Consider the following 5,766-nt stretch of genomic DNA (forward strand, 5'->3'; position numbering starts at 1 on the left):
TTCTGTTTTAAATTATATTCTTATGGCCATTTTGTAACAGAAACAAGCAAAGAGAAGATGAGAGAAAGCAGAGCTGCCCTTTACCCCCTAGCTAGCTCACACCACATTCCATCCCAGCTCTGTATTTGCTTAGTGCAAATTTGTGGGCTTAATGGACAGGATGTATAAGGAAAGCATCTCCCAGTATTTTAAACACCCATTATGTCTAGGTTGCTGTGATCCGTTGAATGGTCTCACCAGGAAGGATCTGGCCTGAAACTTGCATCCAGGTAACATTTCACACTGACCCATGTCCATTCAGAGAGACTGAGGCTGCAGCCTGCCTAACCCCCCAATGAGAGCGTGTCTTGGCTGTTTTTCCAGGCTTCACACCTTCAAATGCAGCCCAACTAGATCCTCAGACTCTTTGGATGGAAGAACCAAGTGTGTGAACACTTAATTGCTTGGGCCAGGGTGGTACATGGGCTTGGAAGCAAAATAAACTTGGTGCAGATCGATGGGTTTCTGATCACTAGCTGGCAGCTGCGGGCAGCTGATCAAGCTCCTCAGCCTGCCTGTTTCCCTGGCTCTGGAGTCCTAATAATGATACCAACCTTGCAACTTTGTGAGAAACAATAGAGACAGTAAATGTAAAGAACCCAGAACAGTGCGTATTCCTTTGTGGGAGACTCCATACGTGGTAACTACATACCCAAGTCAGCAGCACAACACCGTCAGTGGCCCAGAACCACGTATCACTATCTCGGAGGTTCAGTCACACCTGCCCTCACTGAAACATCAGCTCCAGAGTAAAGCTGCCTGTACCAGGTCTTTACCAACTACCAGTGTAACTCCAGGGAAAGCAATTTTCTGCACCTCGCTATCCTAATCTGCAAATCAGGATAACAAAGATGACTTTGTGTGTGAGGTATTTAGAACCAGGTCTCATGTATAGTAAGTGTTCTAAGTATTAACTATTATTATTATTGTTCAGTACCAAGTTCAAATCGCTGCTAAACAGTTTGGTCCTGATTTTTTTGCAGCCAAGCTCTGAGTTTGGGACCAGAGTAAAAATATACATCTCTTCCTAAAGCTTTTCCTATTTCTGCCAATTCCATAAGAATCACACAAAGACTATGTTTGCCATTTTCCAGATTCGACGTTTGGCTTGCACTCATTTGGTTAATACCCATTAAAAGCTTTTAAGATGTACTCAAGCGAAACCGAAATCCACCCAAACCAAACCCAGCATCAATTTGCCCTAGAAAAGCTCATTTCAGTTGGCTTTTTAGCTCCTTTGCGATTCCTTTTAGGAATATTCCTTTCTCTGCAGAATTGGGTACAAACGTCCCATTCTCCCTGATGTTGGCTCCTCCTTTAGGAAACATTTTTTAAGCACCCCTCTTGGTGTCAGACCCTAAATAAGGCCCTGGAAAGAACACTCATGAACTCAGCCTCCGTGCAAGGAGCTCTCAGTCCTCTGGGAAGGAGAGTAAAGCACATGAAAAATGCCTGCAGAGCAAGAGAAGGATGTCACGTTGTCCCTCACACAAATGGAAGAGGTAAGCGACAAAACAGAAACCATTTTTATTCTAAAGCATATTCACATGCTTCTGAAAAACACCCAATACGGCTGCTAAATCTATGAACCAAGAAATACAGAAGTGTGTTGTCACATGAGCACACACACTTTCCAAGTGTAGAATTAGAAGATAAGCTCAAAATTCCAGCATGCAGCTCTCCAGAGACTATATATTTTAGAAGGCAAGACTGCAAGTCAACTTTATAGTATACGGAGCAACAGTACTAACATCACTTTGCATTTTGACGTGTTTCCTATTCCAGAAACTTCCCTCTCACCTGCCTCTTTCTATTTCTAGTACAATCTTGGGAGGTGGATCGAGCAGGAGATAAAGTCTAAATTTTATAGCTAAAAAGGAGATAAAATCACAAAGACTGAGGTTTGCCCCAGGCTATTCAACGGGTAAAAACGTGAGAGCAAAAGCATCTGATTCTCCCAAGTTCTCAGCAGACTTTCTGAGAGACATCAAACGAGGTCAAAGGCCTCAGAAATTAGGTTGGCAGAAGTTACTGTAAGAGGAGACTGCTTTGGCAATGAGTAACCAAAAAAGATAAGAAGCTGAACCCAAAGGAACAGAATAGGAAGCCAGAGGTTTTGCAAAATGTTTCTTTAAGATAAATTGAGACAAAAAAAATGCCCTTGGCCATTTATCAGATTACCGCACTTAAAAAAAATGGTAAAACACAGTGCTGGTGAGAGTGTTGGGAAATGGTTTTGTACAGTGCTCGTGGGCATATAAATTAATGACACTGCTCTACAGTTAATTTAGCTGCAGGGATCTAGAGCTTTAAAAATGTTGAAGCCCTTTGGCCCCACAATCCCACCTCCAGGGATTTATTCCAAGGAAAACTCATGAAAAGATGCAAAGGCTTAGCTGCAAGGACATCAGTTTTAGTATCATTAATAATAATTATCTATGTGATGCAATTAAAAACCTTTTGTAAGAGGAAATTCATTGTCATGGTGAGATGCTCACAAGAGTTCTCTGAAAGATAAAAGCAGGTCATAAAATAGAATGTAGGCAGTGAGTGATGGCTCACGCCTGTAATCCCAGCACCCTGGGAAGCCAAGGTAGGTAGATTGCCTGAGCTCACAGGTTTGAGACCAGCCTGAGCCAGAGTGAGGCCTCATCTCTAAAAATTAGCTTGCTGTTGTGGTGGGCACCTGCAGTTTCAGCTATTTGGGAGGCTGAGGCAACAGGATCGCTTTAGCCCAAGAGTTTGAGGTTGCTGTGAGCTATGACACCAGGAAACTCTACCAATGGCAACAAAGTGAGACTCTGTCTCCAAAAAATAAAATAAAATAAAATAAAACGTAAAAGTATGAGCATGTTTCTTCAAAATGTAAATAGATCCACAGATATATATACCCACCAAAATGTTAATAGTGTTGATCTCACAGTGATAAGTTTTTATTTTCTTCGTTTAAAACTGTCTATATGTATTCTTTTTAAAATATTGTTTTTGACCACAAGCATGTTCTGTTTTGTTTAAAGGATACATTTTAGAAGTGGCCCTTCACCATCCTTTGGCCATGCCGCTCAAGTTTTTCGCCTCAGTAAACCAACAAGTTTTCACCCAAAGTGTTGGTGGGTTCAAAGATTAACAACTGCACGTTGTCTTGAGAAAGGCTGTAAGAATCTCTAGAAACTCATCACCCCTAATAGGAAGGTCAAGTTCATCTCAAGAATATAGTGCAGGCCCTGTCAAGGCAGCCTTGTCTTCTTCCTTTTCCTAATGGATCAACATATTTACAGTAAACTCAAATCCAGGGCATCTAGAGGACATGCTATTCTCCAGTTGCCTCTTGGGTATGTGCAGTGACTCACTGCACCGGCTGGCCACCATCGGCAACCTGTGAAGCTTCCCTCCCCACCATCCAGCGCCTCACAGACACGGTGCAGAACTTGCAATACGTACAACAGCAGTGAGGAGTTATACATTGGGTGGAATGAGTAAACCTCACTTTGCCCTCCTCTTAGTTTTATTTGCTTTCTTTCAGATTCTGTCCCCATTTCTTCTTATTTTTACACACAACAACCCTATTCAGAGGAATTATGTAGCTCTAGCAAATAAGGAAGAAAATAAGAAATCCAGGGAAATTCCACCCTTCACCCTTACCGCCTCTTAGGGGAGAAGAGGGGGACGTGGGGCCAGGACAGAAGCATCGACAGAAAGGATCCCCTCTGGGAGTAGGTGGGCTTCTCTGTAGCTATAGCTGCAATATTTGCAAAGCCTCTGGGGGAGAAAACGCTTGAGCTTTTAACATGATATTTGAAGCCCTTATTGAGGGAAGAAGCGCCTGCAAGTCTTAATCCAATGCATTATAACTTTAAATGCAACCAAGGGATAGCGGTTAAACTGTGGTGCCTCAGTCAAACATTGAGTGAAATTATGACCCTCTAAGACTATAGAAGCTTAATGGAAAATGATAAAATAAGTCTTAATTCTAACATCCTCAACAGCATTAAAAGGGCTTTATTGGCAGTGCCCTTCACTAAACAAACCTTACCAAAAGTCACATAGCCGTTTAAGGCATTTAAGTAGTACACAGTTGTAAAATACATTTCCCATATGCTCCGTAGTTAATCTTCCACAGATTCAAACATAGGTGATGTCTTAACGCGGCTCATACACACATCCAAGGTTAAGTGTGCCTGCAGAGCCACATCAACTCAGGAAAGCCTTAAAATTGGTTTCAACAAACAGTGCACTAGCTTTCATCAGAATCTATTTGCCCCTCCTAAACATCTCATTGATGTGTAAGGAAGCTAAAAAAGGGATTGAAAATAACCAAAAAATGAAACCTCTGAAGGGCGATCAAGCATCTTACCGGCTCTGTTCTTCATCCTTGGGGCACTTGGGAACAACTGGCCTCCTAGGAGGTGGTAGCTCTCAGGGTAGCCCAGCACGGTTTCTTTGCCCAAATGAAGAGCTGACGTTGGTGATTAAAAATAAAAGTGCGTTTCGAAGTTAGCCCAAGATAGGCTTGTTCTTTTTTTCCTTTTCCGAAAGAGCTCTGGGCCTCACGAGAGTGACAGCTCACCTCTCGTCAGACACCCCAGCTGGTGCAGAGGCTCAGGGGAAGGAGAAAGTGGGGTCTGGGGATGTCTGTGTCAGAGCCTCTGAGGGCTTTAATCCCTCAGCAGTGACACATCTGTGGAGCTATGAACAGGAAACTCACAGCTGGGCAGACAGCCAGAATCTCTTAGCAAACGTGCCAAACCCTTACGAAATACCAATACCCCTCGCTGCACGTTAACCTCTAATCCTTCCTGAGGCTGGCGCTGTCCCCGCAGAGGTCTTCGCACCGAACCTGGACAAAGCCTGCTGACTCTGCCCATCAGAGTCTTGACCAGTCAGGGCCAGGCCAGGGGTCTTGTGGCCCTGCCCTCTGTGCAGCCCCCAATCCTTAGATCCATCCTCATAGAGGACAGCACTGGGCAATGTTGCTGGACCCAAAATTCAGATCTGCTCCTATCCCAGAACAACCCCATTTCTTCTGGACAGTGCCCAGCATCATCCCTGCCATGAACACTAGAAGCCTCTCTTCCCGGCACTCTGGATGCTACATGACCACGGATCACCCCTCAGCTCCATGGTGCTCCAGGAACAGCATGCAGATCCGGGAGGACTTAGCAGCAGGAGCCTCTGGCTTCCACCCACACAGCCTGATCCAGCCAGGAGGGACAGAGCTGTCAGGTCACCTCTCAGATGAACGTTGTCCATGTGACACAGAAGCTACTCAATCATGCTGCTTCTCTGAACACTGAAAAGTGGGGAGGAATACAGACACACCTCTTAGGGTGGCATTCAAGGCCCTCAGTAGGGCCATTCTCAATACTACCCTTTCCAAGAGCCCTTTGCACTAACCTGGACTGGCCCCCACTAACTCTAGCAGACTTTGCTCTAATGCTGTCAGCTTCTATTCTGCCACTATCTATCCTCATCCCATTGAGTGTCACCTTGCCTGGCATGACACGTTCCACTTCCTCACATTACCCCCCTACCGTTCCAACCTTCCCTGCTCTTGTCTCAAGCACACTCATCTTGAATCTGGGGGCTAACTCACCCCATTTTGAAATTGGGTCAGAAAGAGTAATAGTGAGTGCTTATAGGTGCTTCCTTTAGGAAGCTTAAATTCTTTTTTTGGGGGGGGGAAGGGGAGGGAAGAAGGGTGGCTGGATGGTGGGAGGTTAACTGGAA

At 44.6% G+C, this 5,766-nt stretch overlaps 1 protein-coding gene across 5 annotated transcripts in view; it reads right to left on the minus strand.

Moving 5' to 3' along the window:
- IL1R1 (interleukin 1 receptor type 1) overlaps positions 1–5,246 on the minus strand; it is a 72,531-nt gene extending 67,285 nt beyond the window's left edge. For all 5 annotated transcript variants that reach the window (XM_023515837.1, XM_023515833.1, XM_023515832.1 and 2 more), the window contains exon 1: positions 4,394–5,246. The gene's annotated coding sequence lies outside the window, so the exon portion shown is untranslated. The remainder of the gene's footprint in view (positions 1–4,393) is intronic.
- Between the last annotated feature and the right edge of the window lie 520 nt (positions 5,247–5,766).

The sequence above is a fragment of the Otolemur garnettii genome, unplaced genomic scaffold (genome assembly GCF_000181295.1).
Source record: "Otolemur garnettii isolate 467f Iridium unplaced genomic scaffold, OtoGar3 scaffold00079, whole genome shotgun sequence".
NCBI lineage: Eukaryota > Metazoa > Chordata > Mammalia > Primates > Galagidae > Otolemur > Otolemur garnettii.